Source organism: Zootoca vivipara, chromosome 1, assembly GCF_963506605.1.
Source record: "Zootoca vivipara chromosome 1, rZooViv1.1, whole genome shotgun sequence".
NCBI classification, from domain to species: Eukaryota; Metazoa; Chordata; class Lepidosauria; order Squamata; family Lacertidae; genus Zootoca; species Zootoca vivipara.
In genome coordinates, this window is record NC_083276.1 from 11,815,073 (window position 1) to 11,841,758 (window position 26,686).

Sequence of the window (26,686 nt, forward strand, 5' to 3'; positions counted from 1 at the left end):
CACAGAGAGAAGCTGCAGATCCATTCCAACCTTTTTCTTTTGCCTTATGGCACCATCTCTGTCTGAGCTCCACTTACCACCTTCGTGGACAGATCTGTGGGGTTGGGGGGCCTTCTTGGTAGGGGTGCCCCCCCTGTGGAACGCCCACCCATCAGATGTCAAGGAAATAAACAAGTATCAGACTTTAAGAAGTCATCTGAAGGCTACTTTTGAAAGTGACTAAGAAACTACAATTAATCCAGAATGCGGTAGCCAGACTGGTGGTTGGGAGTGGCTGCCGGAACTACACTGGTCCTAAAAGACCTATATTGGGCTCCAGTAGCGGAGCTTCATGCTCCGGCACCAGGGGTGGAGAGCAGGCGGGGTGGGGCTGGCGAGCGTTCTGGGGGCGGGGCGCGGGCGGGGAGGCAGCCGCCATGGCGCCCTTGGGACCGCGCTGCCCGGGGTGGAGTGCCCCCATCGCCCCTCACTTCCTACGCCCCTGATTGGCTCCCAATAAGTTTCCGAGCATGATTCAAAGTGTTGGTAAAGGGACCCTTGACCATTAGGTCCAGTCGTGACTGACTCTGGTGTTGCAGCGCTCATCTCATGTTATTGGCCGAGGGAGCCGGCGTACAGCTTCCAAGTCATGTGACCAGCATGACAAAGCCGCTTCTGGTGAACCAGAGCAGCACACGGAAACACCGTTTACCTTCCCGCTGTAGCGGTACCTATTTATCTACAGTACTTGCAGTTTGACATGCTTTCGAACTGCTAGGTTGGCAGGAGCTGGGACCGAGAAACGGGAGCTCATCCCATTGCGGGGATTCGAACCGCCGACCTTTTGATCGGCAAGCCCTAGGCTCTGTGGTTTAACCCGGTACTGACCTTTAAAGCCCTAAACAGCCTCAACCCTGTATACCCGAAGGAGCTTCTACACTCCCATAATTAAGCCAAGACACTGAAGTCTTCCTCCAAGGGTCTTCTGCTGGTTCTCTCACTGCGAGAAGAGAAGTTACAAGGAACCAGGCAGAAGGCCTTCTCAGTAGTGGCACCCTCCCTGTGGAACGCCCTCCCATCAGATGTCAATGAGAGAAATAACTATACAACCTTCCATAGAGATCTGAAGGCAGCCCTGTATCAATAAGCTTTTAAGGTGTGATGTTCTGTTGTGTTTTTGTATATTCTGTTGGAAGCTGCCCAGAGTGGCTGGGGAAACCCAGTCAGATGGGTGGGGGTGCAAAAATATATTATTAAATGTAGTTCTGGGTAGAAAAGAGTTTACCTGGGTCAAATCCACATCATACATTGAAAGCACATGGTTTACCCCAAAGAATCCTGGGATCTGAAGTTTTGCAGCGGGTTGGACCAGATGAACCTTTGGAATCCCTTCCAACTCTACAATTCTATCGATGTTTTGGGGGAAGCCGTGTGCTTTTTAAATATACGGTATGATTGTAATGTGCATGCATGGCAAAATGCTGGTTTACATCAGCAAAGACTGAGGGCCAGTGGACTTCTATCATTGCTTTGCTCTTCCCAGGGCTGAATGGCCCGCACCTGGCCTTTCCATGTAGACACAGAGCTTCATCCTGACGGATGGCTGTGTTCACTGTTCTGGGAAATGAGCCACCCTCCCATAAAAACGTTATCTCCCACTCCACTTTCTCCAACGAAGGAAGGAGACTGAGGTGCTATTTCTGTTATGCAGGAGACATCATAATTTGTTATGGATTTCCCATCCCTAACAGCATTTTCTGTTAGGCTTATTTTCGGAGGCACAAACCATGAATCCTCACAAGAGTTTGCCGCTGAGCTTCGTTCTTAAAACAAATAATCATTCACTTCACAGAACACTGTCAATGGACAACAGGAAAGGATGCACAAGACAGAACGTCGATATTGCAAACTTCATTATAGGAAGAAACTCAGAGAGGTCACGGAAAACTTGCAAATTATCCTTTCATTGCTGGACTGGTGGGAACAAATGTAGCATATTACTTATACCAAAAAAGATTAGCCAGTCTAATCCAATGAAACTAGCCTGTCTTTTTCATTGATATTAATAATTGACAGTAATGATAATTTTTCATTATAATTATCATGAACATAGGAAGCTGCCTTATATTGATTTAGTTACAGGTAGGTAGCCGTGTTGGTCTGACATAGTCGAAACAAAAAAATAAAAAAATTCCTTCCAGTAGCACCTTAGAGACCAACCAAATTTGTCATAGATATAAGCTTTCATGTGCATGCACACTTCTTCAGATACACTGAAACAGAAGTCACCAGACCCTTATGTATAGTCAGAAGGTGGGGAGGGGTATTACTCAGAAGGGTGGCGGGAATAGGTGATTGGCTGATAGGTGTGGTAAACCTGTTGATGACTGTTAACGACTGCAATTGGTCTTGCAGGAAAAAGCAAGGGGTGAGATGGCTAAAGAAAGCTTGATCATGTATAATGAGATAAGAATCCAATGTCCTAATTCAGACCAGGTCTCTCCATGGTTTTAAGCTTGGCAATGAGTTGCAATTCAGCAACTTCTCTTTCCAGTCTGTTTCTGAAATTTTTCTGTAATAAGACAGCTACTTTGAGATCTTGTATAGAATGTCCTGGGAGATTGAAGTGTTCTCCTACTGGTTTCTCTGTCTTGTGATTCCTGATGTCAGATTTATGTCCATTTATCCTTTGGCGTAGGGTTTGGCCTGTTTATATTGATTTAGACCACTGGTCCATCTAGCGCAGTACTGTTTGCACTGACTGGCAGCAGCTCTTCCCCCACCCTACCTGGTGGAGATGCCAGGGACTGATGTTTTACCACTGACCTGTGGACCACCCCCAAATGAGCCCATTTGCTCCTGGTTTTCTGGGACTTCCAGGGGAACCTAGGAAGCTGCCATTACTGCTTCCATCTACCTCAGCACTGTCTACACTGAGCAGCAGCAGGGTTTCAGGCAGGGATCTTTCCCAATCCTACCTGCAGATACCAGGGATTGAGCCTGGGACTTTCTGCATGCAAAGCAGATGCTCTGATGCTGAACTGCAATAGAAGCTAAAATAGCATCCAGGGGAAAACAAGCAAGGGAGAGACGTTTTCCCTACGTCAGTGGAGAGGTCGGATTGCACACCTGGGGGTAATATCAAACTGTGTTAGCAGCAGCAAAGTGACTTCCCAGGGGTGCAAAGTAAAACAGACCAATACATTTGACACCAGGTGTGTCTTGGCTGCAGGAGTTGCTGGAAGGAGGTTTACAAGGGACACCATCCAGCCGTCTTAGGGACTCCACTCTGGATACATGTAGGGTTCACTCCTTAGGCTTTTCTTCTCCCGAATATATCCTGCAAGGCAGCGGAGGTTTAGGATCAAAGTTTTCCTTCTCCTAGATGAGCTAACTTCCCAGTTTGACGAGCCCCATCTGCCCCTCACTCCCCTCTACAGCACATGCAGAAACTGCCTTCTTGGCCATTGGACCCACTATTGGTCTCATCTGCCAGAGCCTGTCATCACATGCAGGGAAAGTCCCTAACTCGCTGAGGGTTCAAGACCCAGCAGCTACCCTCACCTGGTTTAGCTGGCCAGTCGAAGCCGTTCCCGGGGTCTGGCCGCTGTCACATGCAGACAGCTTCTGGGAGCCACAGGTGAGAGCTGAGTGCAGGGTGGGGACCAAAGATGGAGAAACTGCTGCAGAAGGAGCACGATGTGTCCCTCACCAGAGGTACTAACAACCTTCCAAATATTTTGGGCCCGAAGAAAAATGCTTAGCATTCCTTAGAGCAGGCATCCCCAAACTGCGGCCCTCCAGATGTTTTGGCCTACAACTCCCATGATCCCTAGCTAACAGGACCAGTGGTCGGGGAATATGGGAATTGTAGTCCAAAACATCTGGAGGGCCGAAGTTTGGGGATGCCTGCCTTAGAGCATTCCTTAGGGCAGGCAGGCTGCATGTGTCTCCTGAGTAGGGTTGCCAGACTCAATAGAGGACAGGACTTCTGTGCCTTTAATTGCCCTGCTCTCTTTTGAGTCTGGAAACCTTAAAGAGAAACCAGCAGACCCTTTGCTTGAAAATTAAACAATTTGCTTGGGGGATGTGGCTTGGGAGTGACATCAGTTTAGCCTTTATGGAAGAGCAGCAAGATTTTCCCCAGGGTGTCTGTACTAAGGAAGTAGCCGTGAGCCTGAGAGCGATTACCAAGGGAAGGAGAAAAAGCAGTGTCTGAGTTCAGTGGGGATTTGGGTACATCGCTCTTGGGTTCAGAATCAGGAGCGCAGCCACCGCTGATATATTATTTACACAGCCTGCCTTGCAGAATGCAAACTCGCTCTTCCATCTGGATGCACCAACAGATGATGCAAATGCAATGCAAGGTTGGAGGAGGTGGGAGAACACGTCCTCTCCTGGGCTGGCAATGCATGACTTAGCAGAGGGGAATTGGCTTCCCGGAGAGATAAGCAGGAAGCAGCTCCCAAGATGACTTCCGCCAGCACAAAGCAAAGGTCCACAGAGAAGGAAAGAGCCCCGTTTCACTTGTTAAAAATAATTCGCCGTAACTGACAGCGAGCTGGTTGTTTCCCACTATCGTGGCAAACAGACACAGCTGAGTCAACTTAAGATGTGTGCTGTCTTATAATGTGCCGTCTCCAGGGGTTTGACTACACCAGAGAGGGAAGGCATGCAGACTAAAAGACAGGCTAATATAAGCACCTATGAAATGCCCATTAAAAAAAACCAACCAGGGCCAAAGGCCATCGTGTTAAAGTCACTGCATCCTGAGTTTTCTCTATTGTGCTTGCATTTTCAAATTTTTGTTCAAATGGACCATGTGGCAGGGAGATCTATTTATCCTTTATTTGTTTGTTTGTTTCATTTGTAGCCCATCTTTTTATCCAAGGAGCTCAAGGCCGTATACCTACCGTAGTTCTCCTTCTCCCCATTTTATCCTGAAAAGAATCCTGTAAGTCAGGTTAGGCGGAGAGGCAGTGACTGGCCCAAAGTCACCCAGTGAACATCGTGGCTGAGTGGGGATTTGAACCCTGGTCTCCTGGGTCCTAGTCTGACAATCTAACCATTACACCACACTGGCAGCTCCAATGAGCAGAAATACAGCGGTGCCTCGACTTATGAATTTAATCCGTTCCGAAGGCACCTTCGTAGGTTGAAAAATTCGTAAGTCGAAAAGCGCCACTGGAAACGCAATTTCCCATAGGAATGCATTGGAAACAGAAAAATTCGTAAGTCGAAGCAACCCCACCTAAAAATTTGTAAGTCGAAAAAACCCTATCTAAAACTGCCGCGGTTTCCATTCGGATGTCAAAAAAATCGTAAGCGCGCGGCCACTTGCCCCATTTGTAAGTCGAAAAATTCAGTTGCCGAGTCGTTCGTAAGTCGAGGTACCACTGTACCAAAGCTATATCTACATGCAGCTGCATTTCCACCTCTGAAATAAAAGACCGGAATCTCAAAACAATGCCAACTTACAGGTTGGCAATGGCCGGGTCAGATCTGGCACCCACCTCTGAGTCCATATTTAAGATAAGTATGAAGGGAACTGCTACCCAGCTATAACCAGCTTGGCATTGTAAAACAACTAAAAACCTGTTTATTTGAATTGGACAAGAGTTTTGAATAACGCCACCAAGCATTGACCACTCAAGCCACTGTCTTGCAGCTATAGCATAAACTTTCTTTTCTGTCTTTTTTTTAAGGACAGGACACATATGCCTTTCCAAATGTTGATGGATTCCAGTGCCCACCAGCCTTAGCCAGCTTTGCAAATGGTCAGGGATAAAAGGAGTTGTGGTTCAGCAACATCTGGAAGATGACGGGTTCCTCATCCTGGTTTAAAGCAGGGGCTGGGGACCCTTTTCAGCCTGAGGGGCCACATTCTATTCTGGGCAGCCCTTTAAGGGTCGCACACAGGCAGGAATGGGCAGGGTTTGAGGCAAAAGCACCGAGTGTAAGTTTTACCTTCCTGCAGTAGGCTAATTCAGCCCCTGCCCTCCACCCAGAAAAGCAAGAGCCATTCACAGAATTCAAGGACAGAGTGGGATTTGCCAGAGCTCTTTACCTCTCTCAATGGACCATATAAGTGGCAAAGCAATCTTGGGGGGGGGGAGTAAAATGTATTTATCTAGTTACAGGTAGGTAGCCGTGTTGGTCTGAGTCGAAGCAAAATAAAAAACTCCTTCAGTGGCACCTTAAAGGCCAACTAAGTTTTTATTTTGGTATGAGCTTTCGTGTGCATGCACACTTCGTCAGATACACTGAAACAGAATCCACCAAACCCTTATGTATATTCAGAGGGTGGGGAGGGGTATTACTCAGAAGGGTGGTGGGAATGGGTGGTTTTTCCCCCCAGGACCAATTGCAGTCATCAGCAGTCGTTAACAGCCATCTACAGGTTTACCACTCCCATCAGCCCATCACCCATTCCCACCCACCCCCACCACCCTCTGTATATACATAAGGGTCTGACTCTTCTGTTTCAAGTGTATATGAAGAAGTGTGCATGCACACGAAAGCTCATACCAAAATAAAAACTTAGTCTTTAAGGTGCTACTGAAGGAGTTTTTAATGTATTTATCTGCCAGCCTTCGCCAACCTAGTGCCTTGCAGAACAAGTGAGATCGCCGACACTAATGGAGAAAACATTCATGAAACATATTGCTGCTGATCAGGTGGTCTGGGCACATCATTGAACAAGTTTAGAGGAAAGGGTCAACATGAGAGAACTCTCACACCTTTGACTACCAAGGGGTTTGGCCTGACAAGATATTTCAGGACCCTGCATGGCATCTTAAGCCCCACACAAACTTGGCGGTGTGTGTGTGTGTGTGTGTGTGTGTGTGTGTGTGTGTGTGTGTTTGACCCTTAATTCACAATGCACCTGAGAATTATGTGTCAGGCAAATTTGTTTTCAGAACCGCATAACTGCAAACATAGGCGACACCTCTTTCAATATAGAGCGCGTGCAACTCCAGATACTGTTTTGGAGGGCGGAGGGGTTGCATTTAGCTCTTGGAGACTCAAGAAATCTTTTCAATATGTTGCGGAAGCTGTTCGGCAAGCGTAGGCGCAGTGCTGATCTCATCTCGGAGGCAGGCCACCAACCAAGAACCTTCCCTGACTTTCATCCCCCCCACCCCCACCCCCAGAAGAAAAAGGACAGGGCTGCCAATTTGCAGCGCAGGCTCGTTAAACCACGTTTCCAATTACACTCCACGGAATCACTCTCGCGCTTGCATATGCTAGGATGACTCAACAGTGGGCGACCAGACATATGCCCATGCGCACTCAGAAACACTCTCTTTTATTCCCGTTTCTATAGCCGCCTCCCATCAAATCGGCGACCCATCTACAGACACTGACATCTGGAAACCATTACAGAGAAAGTCTGCGACACGCAAGTCATTTCTTTTACGGCTTCGAGGGCTTTGTCAATGGTATAAAAATTACCCAAAACCTGCTGTGCCTCCCTGGTGTGAAAAAAAACCCCTTGAAATTGCTGCTCATCATTTTAGCATTCCTGCAGCATCGACACCTAAATGAAAGGGGAAGAATGGGAACCAGTTGCCAGATGGCCACACCCAACTCACAGCAGCAACGCTGGGGAAAAAGCCAGCTTAATGAACTTAAAGGGGGGGGGAATAAGGATGCTAAACTTGGGAGAAGGCTCAACTTTGACCTGGCTTTCTTTTTCTGAGCCAATCTTCTGTATGTACTTTCCTGCCCCCGGGCACTGCACTTGCGTGAGAGCCTCCAAACAATTCAGGAGATGTTTGCAATTCCACTGCTCTCTTGTGCACTCCAGCAGGCAGCAAAGCCAAAAGGTTTTAAAATCCTTAAAATAATGAAACCAGCAAACGTCTGCTGCCCCTCGAGTGCTGCATGGCTGTTGGATGCTTCATGTCTGCGCTTTAAAATGTACTGCTGTGTGAACTCAGTAAACATGCGATGGGCTGCAGCTCCCCGTGGAATGGACTGAGACAGGGGTAAAACCAGGTCATATGAGAAACAGATTTTTATCTGTTCCACGCACAGGGAACTCATTTGACCCAGTACGCCGGCGGAAGAGAGCTTTAGGGTTGGGGACTGAATGTGGCCCTCTGGACCTCTCTATGTGGCCCTCAGAAGTCTCCCTAGACCACAACAATGTGGTCCTGCTCCACACCCAAAGTGGTTTTGCGTGGCTGAAAGGGTCCTTGAATCTTGATGGTGCCTTTTGGCTTGCCTGGATAGGAGATAGAGAGGAGAGTGTTGCAACACAGGTCTCTCCCTGCCCCCTCAGGTCATGTCCAGCCCCTCACATTGTGTGTGCAAGGTTTCCAGAAGTAGGGGCGGCAGAATCTATCAATTTCAGTGTCTCTCCATTTCCCATTTCTCCAGTCTTAAGCTCCGTTCTCCACATGTCCACTCCAGTTTGTGATTATAATTATTTACAGTGTCCTTGTGAAAATTCATCAGCACCATGGTGTGAATTTCTCTTAATGTACACATATTTGCTTGCTGGTTCCCCTAATATAATGAACTTTTGCATGTTTTATGCATGAATATATACAGTTATATGCACACACTTTACCCTAGTACTGTATATTCATTTTTAAAAATTTTTGCACACATTTGTTTACCAGAGAACTGCATTTACAGGCAACCCTATCAAATTTGCACTTTTGAAAAAACACATGAGCAAATTTTGAAGGATCCTGTTTCAGCAAACAACAGCTCTCTCTGGTTGCCACCCAAAGCTTCAGTACTGTATATTTAAAGAAATATTCCTGCAGAGCCTCACCCACTTGAAAACCCAGTGTCATTTCTCAGAGGTTTCAATGCCTAAGGCACCCCTCGCAGATTTCACTGCCCTACCATTTTCGAGGCTGAGATCTGAACTGTCAAGAGTCGGCCTCTCATATCTAGACAAGTTCACCAAGCAGATGGTGCAACAATTTCATAATGCATGTTAAACTAGGATTTATGAGCCTTTGTAAGAGGGGAAGGTTGCAATCCCTCCAAGGTCAGCTTAATCGTCTTCCTCACAACTATGTTTACTTATGGCACCCTGAGTCACCGAACTGATTCTGCAAAGCTTGAATCCTACACAGGTTCATCTCGAAGTCAGTCCCATTGAGTTCAATGGAACTTCCAAGTTAAATGGAAGCTTAGTTTTCTTTTGGGGTGGGTTAAGGGTGTTTGGAAGTGTATTGAAGTGAGAGCTGGACCATAAAGAAGGCTGATCGCCGAAGAATTTATGCTTTTGAACTATGGTGCTGGAGGAGACTCTTGAGAGTCCCATGGACTGCAAGAAGATCAAACCTAGTTTCATCTAGTTAAAGCTATGGTTTTCCCAGTAGTGATGTGTGGAAGTGAGAGCTGGGCCATAAAGAAGGCTGATCGCTGAAGAATTGATGCTTTTGAATTATGGTGCTGGAGGAGACTCTTGAGAGTCCCATGGACAGCAAGAAGATCAAACCTATCCATTCTGAAGGAAATCAGCCCTGAGTGCTCACTGGAAGGACAGATCACGAAGCCGAGGCTCCAAGACTTTGGCCACCTCATGAGAAGAGAAGACTCCCTGGAAAAGACCCTGATGTTGGGAAAGATGGACGGCACAAGGAGAAGGGGATGACAGAGGACAAGAGATGGTTGGACAGTGTTCTCGAAGCTACCAATATGAGTTTGACCAAACTGCGGGAGGCAGTGCCTGGCGTGCTCTGGTCCATGGGGTCAGGAAGAGTCGGACATGACTAAATGACTAAACAACAACAACAAAGGGTGTTTGGATGACTCCATGGTGAAAGAACATGGAGCAAGGCCTGTTCCACACCCACAGCCTCTATGTGTTTTGGGGAAGTATGCATGCTTAGAGCCCTTTCTGATGTGCTTCGAACGCAGGGATGGTGGAGGCATGTCCACTGCGCATGCCACAGTCCCACAACCTGCCTCACAAGTTCTTCCAATATTGGGAAGGGGGGAAGGTTGCAGTGGGGGTTATCTGACCACCCCCTGCCCCAAATGCATCAATTGAAGATAAAATATGGTTTGAGCTGCAGTGCAAAGCTGCTATGCTTTATCCTGCAAAGGGTTTCAAAATATGACTTGGTTTCCCTTGCCCCGATCACCTTTTGGAGGGCAATGCATTACAGCTGAAAGCAAGGGCGGCACAGGAAGATAGGTGCTGCTGCAAATGTCAAACCAGGTTTTTAAAAAGCCATTTATTTGAGGCCGCCTTTACCCAACATTCCTTCATTGTTAGAAAAGCTATTCAACTAAAAATAGCTTTTCTATGACAGCAGCTCTTTTATTTGATCTAATTGGCCTTTTTAGATGGCTATGTAAATGCAGCTGTCAGTCTTTAAAAAATAATAATCTTGTATGCACTCATTGACTGATTGCATTTATATCCACCTTTTGCTGCAATAAGCTGAAGTACACGATTCTCCCAGATCCTAGTCCAACACTCTAACCACCACACCACACTGTTTTTACAGCTCTCCGTGGTCTCAGGAATGGGGAGAGATTTCCATTTTTGAGCTGGATTGTAGTTAGGACCTTCTGCGTGCAAAGAATTTGCTCTTCCAGTGTCTCGGTGACTTTTAACAAAGAATCGCAGAAATTGCAGAGTTGGAAGGGACCCCGAGGGTCATCTAGTCCAACCCCCTGCAGTGCATGGATCTTTTGCCCAATGTGGGACTCGAACCCACAACCCTGAGATGAAGAGTCTCATGCTCTTCCGACGTCAAAGCTATCTCGGTAGCGCAATGAAAGCCAATGCAAAGCACGCAATTGTATCGAAACAGTAAGAAAACACACAGAGAAACTAAGTGCTAAAAATGGGAACAACAGTAAAACCATCCATAGTTGCAAGAAGAAAATTAAAACAACCCGAATGCCTGGTAAAATAAAAATATATTAACTGTTCACCCAAAGGGTAAGAGAGAGGGAACTAATGGTTGGGCGCCACTGGGTTGTTGTTTTTATTTTTATTATGTATTTTGTGGTATTTTGTTATTTTATTTTGTGAACCGCCCTGACCCCCCCGGGTATATGGAGGTATATAAATTCAAATAATAATAATAATAATAGTAATAATACCATAGTAGTAGTAATAACAACAACAAATGCCTAAATTAATATTTAAGGAAATCAGGTCTGGGAACAAAAACATGGTTATGTCTAGATTAACCCTGCAGGAAATGAAAAGAGCGGGGAATTTTCTAAGTTATTGTTTAGGAATATCAAAATAGTGAGCCATTAAGAGACAGGACAAAGATACAAAATAAATGAATGCTGTGTGGAAAGTGGTGGAAGTGCTCTATGAACTAAAGCACCATACAGCACTGACACATCTTTCTCTTTCTTTTCCTCTTTCCTCTCTCCTTCTTGTTTGTTTCTTTCCTTTTTTCTTTCCTCTATTCTCATCTTTTTCTTTTCTATTCTTTTTTCCTTCTTTTGTGCTAAATCAGCTTATTTTATTATTTTAATTTGAATATAAACAATTCAAATAGAATCGATATATCTGTTATTGTATGAGTTATTGCTTTTTTTTCTTTTTATTGTTCCTTGTGTGATTTGTCAATAAAGTTTAATAACAAACAAACAAACAACAACAACTGGGCATTACGGGGAAGGGCATTCCACAATTGCGGCACCCCTACAGACAAGGCCCTGCCTCAAATCCCTGCCAGCCATCCCCTCTGAAGGCAAAGCGGAACAAAGGCCTCAGATAACCTTCATTAAAGTGGGAATGTGAGATTTTCAAGCAGAGGTTGGGTGTCCATCTTGTCATGGATGTTTTCGTCGAGAGTCCTATACTTCAGGGGGTTCGACTGGATGACCCTCGGCACCCCTTCCGCCCCTACAATTCTACCATTCTATCCAAGATCCAAGAGAGAATAATCAAGTAATCTGTAATTCTCTGAATAAGAGAGATGAATACTTTGCCCACCCCATATCAAGCGGGGTGGGGTGGGGGGTGGGGAGAGAGAGAGCATTGGCTTTGCATCCAGAAGGTTGTGAGTTCAATTCCTAGTGTCTCCAGGTAGGGCTCAAATGCTGGAAACCCACTGCTGGTCAGTGCAGACAATACTGAGATAGATGAACTGCCTGACTCATTATCTTCCTGTGCTCCCATGATAGACCGCTCTATGGAGGGGCTGTTTGCAAAGTACCGGGGGCGGGGGGGGGGGGAATCCCAGTCCTCAACATCTCCATGGATGACAAGATCAGGGGGCAGAGGATGGGGAAGACCAGGGCTTTTTTTCCCCCCCAGCCGGAACTCACCTCTCAGGTGGGCGCCATTGACATTATAAGGGAGGCATTCATCATGGTGAGTTCGTTTTCTAGAAAAGAGCCCTGGGGAAGACCCTCCTCTCCCTGGGACCCCAGAGAGCCCACAACAGTCAAAGTAGACAATTCTGCGCTAGGTGTCTGTAAGGGTGACTCCCTACAGGGAGCCAGCCCCCATCATCCCAACGTCCACCTCGCCAAGGGAGAGACTCGGAGGGAGAGAGCAGCCAGCATGCGGAACGATGCGAAAGGTCAGGGGAGGAGAGATGTAGGCAAGGGCTCCAGGATGCTGGAGAGCCCTTACGCCGCTTTGGCCAGGAGGAGGCTGAGAGGGCATCGCTCCTTCCGGCGCAAGAGTTAAGGAGAGCACCGCGACGCAGGTCAAGGGGGAGGCGTTTTGGGGTGCCCCGACTACTTTGCTGGCGTAGGAACAGACGTACGCCATTGTCGGATTCTGGTTCAGACTGAGAGGTCATGTTTTAAGCTATCTCTACACCGTAAATACCATGCACAATAAAAGTCTTTAAAGACAAACTGGACTCAAGCGGAGTTACTCTAGAGTAGCCACGACGACCCTTGGACAGTGTCTAAAGAGTCTGGCCGGATATGATGCAGCTTCCTGCATTCCTCGTCAAGCTTTATTTTGAGGAATAATGGCCTTTGATTGGAGACGTCTGTGATTTCTCCTCTGTGTCACAGACGGTGCAGAACCAACAGTGCCGGCTGAGTGTCCTAGGACCTGTTATTAATACAGGACCGTCATGCTGCTCTGAAATTACATGATGGGGAAGGGCACAGTGGAGATCTGTCTTCGGGCCCAACCAACTCCCCACCCCACACCCCATGGCCTTCCTCTCTACCTTGGGAAGGCCCTGATGCACAGCTTTAAAGCCTGCAATTTTCTTTGGCCCACATTCCTCCCACCTTAGCATTATCTCTCCTTTTCCTCCCTCTGTTATTTTCCACACTGCCTGGGTTTTGTTTTGGTTTTTTGACTTGGGAGCACCTTGGGGGCAGGTAACTGTCTAGGCCAGTGGGGTGTGTGTGTAATTTCTTTCTATTCATCAAAACGAAAACTTTGCAACATTCATCATGTACAACTTTAGGAGGAAGATATGACCAGTTTGTTTAACACAGTTATTATTATCATCAAGAGTTCTGGCACCTCTTTTTCTAGAAAAATAGCACTGGTTATTATAGATCTCAGGGCAGTTAAACACGGTTTGCCATTCAGGTACACAGTGCATAAAAAAAAGCGTTTCCACATCTGTGAGTCCAAATGGGGAAATCGAGATATGTAGCTATGCTGTTCAGGTATCCTGGGCTACATCCTGATATTCACATTTCTGTTCATATACAGAATAAAGATATACCAATCTGCAGCAAATGTCTCCATGTTTCTTTCCTTTTAATGTGCAAAGTTGGGGGGTCAGTTTCGGCCAGAGTAACTGGGCATACTTTTGTACAATGGTAGTCCATGTTTGCACCTTTTAAAAACTTTCCAGTAATTCCCCCACCTTACGCAACTCTGTACTGTGCCGTGTTCTCTGATGGAACGGCACAAACAATGCCTTTACACACTGTTAATTTCACTGCTCTTACTGGTCCCTCCCAAGTCCACCAACGGGATGTTGACAAATCATCTCTCACTTGCCAGAGGCAACTGGGTGTGTAGCTACTTATAACTTAAGCCTTAACCGCCGCCACTGCAGCTGCCATGAGAGAAAATCATGGGCAACCAGCCCCATGGCTTGCATTTTCCCTTTCCCATTTATTCCCGGCTTCAGATTTTCATAGAATCATAAAGTTGGAAGGGACCACCAAGGGTCATCTAGTCCAACCCCCTGCAATGCAGGAATCTCAACTAAACCATCCGTAGCAGAGGGCCATCCAGTTGGTGTAGCTGGCATCCGTCTGTCACGAGAGACAGTGGAGTGTGCCTCCAATGGTGAAGTCAAGCCACTTCGTGAGCCTCCCTGGGGCGCAATCCTGGAGATCGAACCTGCAACCTTGGTGTTAACAGCATCAGGCTCTCACCCAATATGGCAAGGCTACCATACTGACAAACCGTAATATGGGTGATGGCCCCATCATATGGAGGAGCTGTTATTGCTGGTTTTGATCTTCTATCTTACAAGCTACATTTAGAACGCAGGAAGTGATTTTTTAGGAAAGCAGCCCAACCCCATTTTCCATGAGAAAGTACAAAAATATATTTCAGCTTGTTAGTTTCCCAGCTATATTTACAATCACTGACCATTGAAACCCTCCAAGCAGCTGCTTCTATTCCTTCTGAATGGATGAATGATGGAAGGGGGAGAAGCTTGTTCCTGACATCCTGTAATCTGATTGGACGACATTGGCTTTGGAACCTGATGCGCACGGACGCTTCGTGTTCACATTTTGCGATCATGTTGGAACGGTATATGTCTTCATTTGTCATATTTACATCCTGCCTCTCCTCCGAGGAGATCAAGGCTGTATGCATGGTTCCCCTTCCATGACAGGTGTGTATAAAATAATGCACAATGCAGAGAAAGGTAATCAAGGGCAAATCTCATCTCCTAGAAGTCCTAGAACTAGAAACCGGAGCCATCCAATGAAGCGGAAGCTTAGTGGAGTCCTAGAATTCAGGTGGCACTGTGGGTTAAACCACAGAGCCTAGGTCTTGCTGATCGGAAGGTCGGTGGTTCGAATCCCCATGAAGGGGTGAGCTCCCGTTGCTCGGTCCCAGCTCCTGCCAACCTAGCAGTTCGAAAGCACGTCAAAGTGCAAGTAGATAAATAGGGACCGCTACAGCGGGAAAGTAAACGGCATTTCCATGTGCTGCTCTGGTTCGCCAGAAGCGGCTTCGTCGTGCTGGCCACATGACCTGGAAGCTGTACGCCGGCTCCCTCGGCCAATAATGCGAGATGAGCGCCGCAACCCCAGAGTCGGTCATGACTGGACCTAATGGTCAGGGGTCCCTTTACCTTTAGAATTCATAGAACGGTAGAGTTGGAGGGGACCCCAAGGGTCATCGGGCCCAACCCCCTGCGTTGCAGGAATCTCAACACACGACTCCCCCTCCAATTTGAAACCAGACCAGACCCTGCTTGGCTTTGCAAATGTGCTGGCAGTTTTATTGCTGCATCACTAGGAGGATTGAGAACAGATTATCAACTCCAAAACCTTCTGCATACAAAGGCCTATTGGGTAGTTGCACCCACCCTGTGGAATGCCCTCATGTCAGATGTCAATGAGTTAAATCACCGGGGGGGGGGGATTTGTAGACATTTGAAGGCTGCTTTTAATGTTTGATGCTATTGATTTTCCTATATTTTTGTTAGAAGCTACCCCATGTGTCTGGGGCAAAGCAGTCAGATGGGTGGAGTATTATTATTATTATTATTATTATTATTATTGCTCTACCACTGAGCTACAGCTCTTCCTTGTGGTCTCAGGGACCCTTTGGCCACTTACACAGATAAGACTCCACTTAGGGTTGCTTCACGCCTGTATGTACATCGCTTGATGTTTCACTTGATGAAATATCACTTCACTTCACTTGATAACTGGTAAATAAATAGCCAAGCTGCCTCTGTTGAAACATATGGCTTATCTGTGACAATGCAAGAGAATAGGCATGTCCTCTCTATTGGGTTAGATCTGTGGTGACCCATTTACATGTGCATATTGCTAAGGGATGCTGCTGCCATCAAGAGTGGAATGTGCAGACATGTCCTGCCACTGCTACCCCCCCCCCAACTTGGCCTGCAAGCAAACTTCGAGGCCTTGGGGAAGCAAGTCAGGGTAGCGGAGAAGCCTAAGTGTTCCACAAGGTGTGAAACTGCCCTGGGCAAAGGCCTTGCATTGGGTTCTCTCCACTTTTTGTTGCCTTGCGTGGTAGATTCTGGGTTCTGGCCATGTGTTTTTAGGGGCAGCTAGGGGGAAGGAGGAAGGGAAGGGAAGCAGCTATCAAACTGCTGCGTAAACAACTTTGCAAAAATAAAAGCTAATCATAAAAATCTCGGGTTTATATTTCTGGCTTAAATAAGAGCTAACGGATGTAATTTGGTACATGTGCTATTGTACAGATCATATTCAAAGGAAAACAAACTGAAAGGGGATGCGAGCTTTTATTCAGGGCACAAGTGTGCGGAGGAGAGAGGAGATAGATGCGTCAGCCGAAATTGGAAGGAAGAGATAACACTCTTCTTAGATTTCAATTGCATCGGTCAAAAACAGAGATGGTTGAGGTGAAAAAACTCGCTGAGGCAGCTCGTAATTTCGGAGAGGGTGTACTATTAATGGCACCTGTGCAACTTCATACAAAATTCCTATCACCATTGCGGCATTGCTCTGATATGGGGCAAAAAGACAGAGCAAAGGTTTAGGATTGGGGTGCCAGTCATTGCTACCAGAGGGAAGTGGTTGGAATGAGCATCTAGTTCCTAATATGCAGTGACATTACAAATTATGCAAATCAAAACATAATAGTCATCATAGCACAGCAGCGTTGGGTTTAGAGCAAGGGATCCAGGTTCAAATAAGATTAGGAGATGATTTACAACTCAGTGATAGATCATATGATCTGTTTGCACAAAGTCCTGTGTTTAATCCTAGACACCTCTATTTATTTTCTCTCTCTCTCTGGTCAGGGATGATGGGAATTGTAGTCCAAAAACAGCTGGAGACTCAAGTTTGGAAAACTAATCTCTGGGCTAGATTGACCAATGGTCTGGCTCAATCTATGCCAGCCTCAACTCAGTTTTATTATGCAGATTCAGTGCAACTGTGAAGGATAAGCCTATCAGATATCTTAAAAGAACCTCCATATTCAGGGCCAGGATACCTCCAAAGATCAGTTGCTTGGGGAGGGGAAGCTCTGTGCGCTTCTCTGGTTAGCAGGAAACAGGATGCAGGTCTCGATGGACTCATCATATAGAGGAGGGAGAAAGGTTGTTTTCTGCTGCTCCAGAGAAGCGGACACGGAGCAATGGATTCAAACTACAGGAAAGAAGATTCCACCTAAACATTAGGAAGAACTTCCTGACAGTAAGAGCTGTTCGACAGTGGAATTTGCTACCAAGGAGTGTGGTGGAGTCTCTTTCTTTGGAGGTCTTTAAGCAGAGGCTTGACAGGCATATGTCAAGAATGCTTTGATGGTGTTTCCTGCTTGGCAGGGGGTTGGACTGGATGGCCCTTGTGGTCTCTTCCAACTCTACGATTCTATGATTCTATGATCTTCTGACCCAGCAAGTCTCCTCTTATGTTCTTATCCCTACAAAGCTCGCTGGATTCTGGATACTCTTAAGTCACTGTCTCTGAGGCCTATACACAACGGAGCAACATGACTGTCACTGTCCCATGACAGCCCCCCAACCTAAATGCTCTTCCTCTGTTTGTTCATCTTGCAATAATCAGTGCTTCCTCCCCTTTTAACTGATACTATTATCCTCCACTCTATAAATATGAGGCAATGCCACTGCCTGTTTAACTACATCTTATGCTTGTTTCAGTTACACTGTGATTTATTTTAAAATCAACAACTGTTAACTGCCTTGCAAATCAGTCCCGATTAAGGGGAGAGATACTCATGCTTTTAAATAAATAAATAGCTCCGGGTCACAGCTGCAATTTCTGCCCATGTGATTTGGGGCAGATCATAGAGTTACTTACCTACCGCACTAGCAACCCAGCCACACATTTTGCCCTGACCAGGTGGGCAGAAGTTGCAGGTGTTATTAGGAGTAGTCGGGGACCAATCAGAGGGCAGTGACTAGTAAACCACACCTCTCCCAATAACATACGAGCAACATAGCTGCCAAGTTTTCCCTTTTCTCACGAGGAAGCCTATTCAGCATAAGGGAAAATCCCTTAAAAAAAGGGATAACTTGGCAGCTAGGACGAGCAAGGCCTCAGCCTAAGCGTTTTCATGCAGCTGTTTCAAAGATAAAGTTATTCAGAGATATATTTGCATAACCTGCCCTAAAGCAGGGCAAGGATTTGAAGGCTGTAATTCTGAGAGGGAGTAGCCGCGCTGAAGTGAGTGATACTTTCAAGTAAATACACATACATTAAGTTTATGCATGTGGGAGAAAGTACATATTCATTTGAACCATACGCATGAGATTATAGCAGGCACCCCCAAACTGCGGCCCTCCAGATGTTTTGGCCTACAACTCCCATGATCCCTAGCTAACAGGACCAGTGGTCAGGGATGATGGGAATTGTAGTCCAAAGTATCTGAAGGGCTGAAGTTTGGGGATGCCTGGATTATAGCCTTGAGGGCAAATGAATGGACACTAAGCAAATATCCTCTACAGGTTTCCTACTGTTCTGTCACTTAAGCAACAGAACGCCCATGAGTGAGAAGGGAAAAAATGTGCCACCTCTCTCTCACTCTCGGCACTTCTAGGCTGTCACAAATTTCGGGTGGGAATCAATCCCATGCCAGCAAATTCCTGTTGCACAATGAAAGCTGATTCGGAGGTCTTGCATGTCAAACCCAATTCCACAAAAAGATGAGAGTTTTTGGTCTAAGGAAAATGACAAGGAGACACTCTGCGAAGTGGTACATGCTCTAGTTATCTGCCGCTTGGACTACAGCAATGTGCTCTATGTGGGGCTACCTTTGAGGGTGACCCGGAAACTACAACTAATCCAGAATGCGGCAGCTAGACTGGTGACTGGGAGTGGCCACCGAGACCACATAACACTGGTCTTGAAAGATCTACATTGGCTCCCAATATGTTTCTGAGCACAGTTCAAAGTGTTGGTGCTGACCTTTAAAGCCCTAAATGGCCTCGGTCCAGTATACCTGAAGGAGCGTCTCCACCCCCATCGTTCTGCCCGGACACTGAGGTCCAGTACCGAGGGCCTTCTGGCGGTTCCCTCGTTGCGAGAAGCCAAGTTGCTAGGGAACCAGGCAGAGGGCCTTCTCGGTGGTGGCACCCACCCTGTGGAACGCCCTCCCATCAGATGTGAAAGAGAAAAACAGCTACCAGATTTTTAGAAGACATCTGAAGGCAACCCTGTTTAGGGAGGCTTTTAATGTTTAATTGATTATTTTATTTCATTTTTCTGTTGGAAGCCGCCCAGAGTGGCTGGGGAAGCCCAGCCAGATGGGCGGGGTATAAATAATAAATTATTATTATTATTATTATTATTAGGGACAACACCTTGCCTGACATGACACCATCTAACTTCCTCGCATAGGAATAAGAATGAATGCTCAATAAACAGGACATCTCTCTCTACACACACACACACACACACACACACACATGTGAATATATCAAGGGCAATTGTGCAGCCCTCAAGATGCTGTCAGAGTCCAGTTCCCATCAACCCAGTCAGCACAGCCAATGGGTCCTGGATGATGGGAGCTGTAGTTCTACAGCACCTGGAGGGTGGCCACAGATTTCCCCATGCTTGCACTAAGGCACAGCTAAATCCAAGTCCAGGGAACTCCAGTTGGCAACAGCCCTAAAATTTCTCCAAGTGATGGAGTTGCTTTGGTTGCCAGAGTGGGAGGCTGGGAAAACCAGCCCTTCCATGATCGCTCAGAACTAGGAGTGAGTTAAAGAAGTCGCAGCAAAGGGAAGGAGATACAGCTGGTCAAGTGAGTTCTAGTTCAGGGGAGCTTATTCCGCAAATAAATCTGTTAAAAGAGTACTGAAGAGAGGAAGAAGAACAACAAGAAGAATTAAGACACTGTGCATTTGCTGCGAGGCAAAAAGGGGGGGAAGGCTCCTTGGATCTATTCTCTATCATTATTTAATAATTTGAAAATTGCTATATAGTCGATAAACACAACCTTCGTACGTCCAGATCTCCAATCCTCCCACCCAAAGGCTCCCTTTTCAACCCCTGGGAAACCGAGAGCGATCTTACCCGGGTGGAGAGAGCGCCGCTCCCCTCCTTAGTTTCTCCTTCCTCCGCTTCTTACTTCTTCAGTCCAGCCGGGGATGGAAGCCACATCCTTCGCCGACCCAGCGCGAAAAGCTCAGGGGGGAAATAACAAGCCGAGGGCGGAGGGAAAAGGGATCCAGCAGATCCCCCCGCAGACAGGCTTCCAGGATGGACGAAACCAAGACGCGGCCGGTCAGGGACGCTGCTGCCGCCAGCCAGTCAACCTCCGCTGCGTCTCCACCCTGCAAGAAACTCGCTGGGAGCTGCCCGCGCTCCCACGTGGAAGGCGCGGGGGAAGAGGAGGGCTGGGCGCCCGGCGGCAGCGCCCGCAAGGCGGGGCCTGGAGCTGCCTGGCAGCCGGTTACGAAGCAGGCAGGCTCTGCGGCTGCACCGGAGGTGACTTGTCCTGCCTGCTACAGAGAGAAGGGAAAGGCGCGTTCCGGAGGCGGCTCCGGAGAAGAAAGGTCTTTCATTGACTCCTACGCAGGGAGGGCGCAGAGGGTCGCTTCACACGTGGCGACTGACACGCGGGTTGCTCTTTAAAGGAACGCCTCCCCTCGGAAGTGCCTCGCCTGGGGGATTTATTTTTTCCGCCAAGCGGCCCGATTGTCACCTTTTTCCTTCTCGCCCCGTACAACACGCCCCGTTCTTTTTAGTTATGGAGAAATCGCTGGCGCGGACGAGTTCCCACGGCGCGACCCGCCTTGGGATGGGAGGAGACTTTATTTGGCTGCAGCGCAAGGGTTTAGTTAGTCGAGAGTCAGTGGTGCAGCGATAAAACTGATTGCACATTAGCAAAACTAAGCAGGGTCCGATATGGTTTGAAACTGGATGCGGAACCGCTTGTTGACATTCCTACAAGGCCGTGGGTTGCACTAGAGCAGGCACCCCCAAACTTCGGCCCTCCAGATGTTTTGGACTACAATTCCCATCATCCCTGACCACTGGTCCTGTTAGTTAGGGATCATGGGAGTTGTAGGCCAAAACATCTGGAGGGCCGCAGTTTGGGGATGCCTGCACTAGTAGAGGACCCTCGGGTACCTTCCAACTCTATCCTATGATTCTATGTGACTTATTCAGCCGGTTTTCAAGGCAGGGCTCGGTTCTGGAATGTAGGTGTTTGTGTGCAGTCTACAGAGCTATGTCCAAAAAACATCTTGATGGGAGCAACCATAAAGTCTATCATGCTGTTGGCATCTGTCTGTCTTGAGAGACAGTGGGTGCACTTCTGGCGTGAAGTCAAACCACTGTGCGAGCAGCACTGAAGTGATCTTCCTGCAGTGCAAATCTGGGCAGTGTTTATGGAGGTCCTGGGCTGCCCAGACGACAGGACACCCCCCCCCCCACTTGGCCTGGCTGATATAGTCCAAAGGAAAGCAGAGCAATATGTTTGGCACCAGCTTGGCTGCCTGCAGGAGTTGCCGGAGGGAGGCGTACAAGGCACCAGCCAACCATCTTAGGGCCCCCACTCCAGATTTTTGTAGGGTTGACTCCTTAGCATTTTCTTCTCCCAAAGATTAGGGTTAGGGACTCATCCACTCAATCTGCTGCAGCCTGTGTTCGCACGTAGGGAAAGTCCCTAACCCACCAAGGGTTTGAGACCCATCGGCTGTCCTCACCTGGTTCAGCCAGCCAGTCAAAGCTGTTTCCTGGGGTGTAGCCGCTGTCGCATGCTGACGCTGTATTATTATCACCACAACATTGTTTGATTTGGTGGGAGCACTGTTTTACTGCTTGTTTACTGTGAGGGTTGCCATTGGGACTGGAGGTTTCCATTCCAGGATTTCATTAGGATTCAGCCTTGGAAAATGTTTTTGGGCTATTGCAAGGGCTTGTTGGGTGAGGTCTGGGATGGGAAACCTGTTGCTCTTCAGATCTTGTGGGACTCCAACTCCCATTAGCTGGCATGGCCAGAGGTCAGGGGTGATGGAGTCCATAGTCCAATAAGATCGAGGGGGTCACAAATCTCCACCCCCCCAGTGGAGATGCTGCAAGCATTTCTGTACTCCTGGAGTTCCTTTATTGTTCCCCTGAATGAGCTCAAATGGCTCTTAACCACAGAACAATGGATTGTAGCAGAAAGTCATAGAATCATAGACTTGTAGAGTCGGAAAGGGGCCGAAAGGGTAATCTAGTCCAAACTCCTTCAGCACAGGGAAAGTAAGAAAGTTTAGAGGTGCTGCATAGGAGTTTTGAGCCACACATGATCGGGGAGAGGAGAGAATGAAAGCCCGTCCAGTTCCTGCACAGCATAACCACCCCACCGCCAGTGATGTCCTTTGCACCACTAGAGAATAAGGCCGTCTTAGCTGAACCTATATCAGGCTCTCTGCCTTGCCTTGCCATTCTGCCTCCTATGGAACTCTCTGCCACTAGATATGTCCTTAAAAGGGGACTGGACCAATTTGTGGTCTACATGGGAGAACATTTCACAATAGTACTTCTCACCTCCTTTCCGAATTGTCTGCAGTCTACTGCGTGTCTGCGAAGTGTCTGCAGTTTGACTTTACCATCCAAGTCACGTCATCTTCTTCCCTTGTTATCTGATTCAGAGATACACCATTTCTCCCTGCTCCCTCTAATTAGCAGAACGTGGCCGAACCCTCTTTGTTGGCATTCTTAAAGCTGCATGCAGCTGCACCATCCCACACCCCGTCCCCGTGTCTGCAACAAAACTCCTGCCCCAAAGGAAGCACATTTAAACTTGCTTGGCTTTCCTTTCCAGCGTGTCCATGGTGGCGGTCCATGCTATGTCAACAGGCCAGGCGTGTGTTTGAATACACCGCACATGGTTGTCAAATCCAGTTTGAGTCTAGGATGAGTCATCATTGCGTCCTTTAAATGTGGGGTACTGTGCCTTGAATGCTAATTGTAGCTGCCCCCTTGGCTTTCTTCTGCTTGAGGCAGCCCTGTGAACGAAGGGGGTGGGGTGGGGGAGGGATAAGACATATGAAACTCAGGAAAGCTGAAGGGAGAGGGAGAATTGTGCTCTGCTGGTGATTTCCTTTAGAAGCCTCCAGCCCTGTCCTTCGTGTGGGCAGACACACACCTCCCCTTTACGTTCTTGATGCTTTTCAAGGCTCCTGTCTTCTAATCCACAATTGAAATCTGGCAAAAAAGAGAGAGAAAGGCAATAATAAAGGGGCCAGGAACTATTCAGAGTCACCATGCTCCCCAGGCATTCTTAATAAGAACAAGCAGGAGCCTAATTTACAATAATAATCAATGCTATGGAGCTCCAGCTACCATTTTATCTGCACAACTTCAAGTTCCCTTTTTTTAAAAAAAGCGTTAAACTGAACATCCGCCTCCATGACTTAGGAACCTAATGATTAAGCCTTCTTTTCAAGTAGTAAAGAAGCTGAGGTATTAAAGTGGATTAATCCGTTCCAGTCAGGTCCACGGAGTACTTAAACTGAAAATACTCAAACCGAGGCGTACTTAAACCAAGGTATGACCGTACTGAATATGGATGAAATAGGTTTGGCCTGGGCATGGGAACAATCTAAATTGACGCATGGTCAATCCAGGCAGGGGTTCCGAAGACTTACATCAAATAGGGTGACCCAAGCAGGAACCGCTGTCTGGGGTGTGTGTGTGCCTTCAGCCCTGCCCCCCCCCCCGGGCATGTGGACATGGCCACTCCCTTTTAACGGGATACCCTAGTGTTTGGAGGGGCAAGCGGAGACTACAACCTCCTCTCCCTCCAAAACAAAGGATTGCCCCAATGCCCAACCAGTTGTGACGATTGCTATGAGGTAGGCAAAACTACCGGGTCAGTGCCAGTTAGCCCGGTGGGCAAATTCCTACCCGGCCCCATAAAGAACGGCGACCACTGTATCCACAGCAAAGTCAATGACTATCAGTGTAAACGGTGGGTGGGCGGGCGGGGAAACCTGGCGTAGAAATAAACAGGCTGTGCCCCAGGTGTAGGCTGCTTAAATGGGCAAGGGGTGAATCCGAGGGAAGCCCACCGTCGGCGGCATCGGCCCTGCCCCCTGGCACAGCCCAAGCCGCAGCCTGGAGCCCCATTTGCCAAAGCAGGGTGGAGGCTAGGATCTGGTTCCTGATAGGCACTAAGGCAGGGGTGTCAAACTCAAATTCATCGGGGGCCGCATCAGCAGTTTGGTCACCCTCAAGGGGCCGATTGTATCTGTAGGACTATGTGTCCACTCTTTATTATCATAAATTAATAAAGATGCATGGATATTATTTGCTCCCCTTTGTGAATATTTTTTTACAGGCTAGCATTCTCTAGGGCCATGGCTTGCTGCCAGATAATAGCCAAAGGCACAAGTGCAGTTATCAGCTCCATATTTTCATTGCTTTATTTATTCAGATATCTGTGGCATTTATATACCTCCTAATTAACCATGTTCCCTGGGCAGTTTGCAAATTAGAAACAATAAAACACAGATGCAATTAACAACTAAATACAATCAATATGAAAGCAGCACCAGTACAAAAGTCTGCGTAAAACCACCATTAAACAATACAAGTTGCAGTACAGTACTAAGATTTGGAGACCATCATCCATGCTTTTGTAACTCCCACATTTGATTGCTGTTGATACATCACATGTGTGGCTTCCCTGGTATTTAGATGAGCATAAAATCATACAGTTGTAAAGCTGGAAGGAACCCCAAGGGTAATCTAGTCAAACCCCCTGCAATGCAAGAATCTCAGCTAAAGCATCAACAACAGATTCCTATCCAACCTCTTGAAGCCGAAGAAACGGGGCCTGACACACACGCGCACACACACGCCAGCAGCTTCGGGGAAGGGGGAAGAAAGAAAAGGGGCTTCCCCTTTTTTACCTTGCGGAGGTAGCTAATTGGCATGGGCGGTGAAGGCAGTCTCCATGCCGCTGCTGCTTCCTTCCCGCTCTCGGCCGCTCAGCGGGAAGGGGCGGCGCCCAGAGGCGCCTGCAGCTTCTGATTGGCTGCAGGAGATTTCTGTGGCCAATCAGAAGCCGTGCTGGAATATTTTTTTTGTCTGCCACATATTTTTTTTGTCTGCTTTAATGTTTTTACTGCTATTTTAAATGTTAGAATTTAAATGTTGTGTTTCATGCTGTAACTCACCTTGGGTATATGCACCCTAAAGAGGTGGGCTTAGAAAGCAATTTTAAAAATAATCGACAAGCCACGCCCTTGGAGAATCCAGTTATACTAGGAACCCGCCTCCATTCAGAACAGTCGCTCCTACAATCCTAGTCCTGATTGAGGACTAGAATTCAAGCCTGCTCTGCCCCGCCTAACTGAAGGGCAATGATCGCCTTCTCCCACTAGGCGTCCCAGACTCGTCGCAGAGAAAGATCAGAGTTTATTCAAACAGTTAAAAATATTCCATTAGCCGCAGGGGCCGAGAACTGGGAGGGGTCTCCGGAGTAGTAGCTACTTGCTTTGCATTCTAGCTCAGCGCGCTGCCTGGAAACGGATTCTCGCCGAGAACAGAGAAGACCACCGTAATCGCGAGGAAAAAGGTCTGCGCCGGCTCTGGGCCCCGGGGGTTTGTTGGATCGTGCGCGCACGAGGTTGCTTGTGTGTAACCTGGAGCGGCAACAAAGGCAACCCTCGCGCTCTGGCCTTGAAGCCGGGAGCAAGGAAAGCGGGCTTGCTTTGCAAGGTTGTTTGGGCAGAATTGAATGTTCCTGGAGTTGAGCGAGGTGGAGGGGAGCAAATCTGGGCGCGCGAGGCCCGCAAAGCTAGTGAAAGCGCGAGGGATGGGAAAGTTCTCTTGCTCTTTGCGCAGCATCTGATTGGCTGCAGGAGATTTCTGTGGCCAATCAGAAGCCGTGCTGGAAGGGGCGGCGCCCAGAGGCGCCCGCAGCTTCTGATTGGCTGCAGGAGCCTCTGGGCGCCACCCCTTCCTTCCCGCTGAGCAGCGCTGGCCAGCCCGCCCGCCACCCAGTGCCGCCTGCAGGGTCGTCTCTGGGCCCGGGCTGGGGGAGGACGACGACGCGGGAGGGATCCTCCTCTGAGGCCGCTGCTGCAGGAGATTGGTTGCAGGAGATTTCTGTGGCCAATCAGAAGCCGTGCTGGAAGGGGCGGCCCCCAGGGGCACCCACAGCGTCTAATTGGCTGCAGGAATCTCCTGCAGCCAATTAGAAACTGCGGGCGCCGCCCCTTCCTTCCTGCTGAGCAGCATCAGCCTCAGAGGAGGATCGCCTCCCGCGTCGTCCTCCTTCCCCAGCCCGGGCCCAGAGACGGCCCTGCAGGCGGCGGCGGGCGGGCTGTCCAGCGCCTCTTCCATTTCATCGCTCTGGGCCTGCGCGGGCCGCATGACAAGGTCTGGCGGGCCGCATTTGGCCCGCGGGCCTTGGGTTTGACAACCGTGCACTAAGGCAACCAGTGTTTGCATGAATACTCAGAGTTCCCCTGAGTCATTGCCTTTGAAAGGGTGAGGAATCACCATAGCTTCTCCCAGGGTATTTTTTTCCCCAGCAGGAAAAGCTGAAGTGAGACTCCAAAAAGGCGATGTTACAGACTTCATCTGTAATGCAACGCATGATGAGTTCTGTGGCTAA

The 26,686-nt window shown here is 48.0% G+C and overlaps 1 protein-coding gene across 5 annotated transcripts in view; it reads right to left on the minus strand.

The window, feature by feature from the left end:
- Positions 1 to 20,797, minus strand: part of INF2 (inverted formin 2) — a 71,383-nt gene extending 50,586 nt beyond the window's left edge. For all 5 annotated transcript variants that reach the window (XM_035104985.2, XM_035104971.2, XM_035104978.2 and 2 more), the window contains exon 1: positions 20,140 to 20,797. The gene's annotated coding sequence lies outside the window, so the exon portion shown is untranslated. The remainder of the gene's footprint in view (positions 1 to 20,139) is intronic.
- Between the last annotated feature and the right edge of the window lie 5,889 nt (positions 20,798 to 26,686).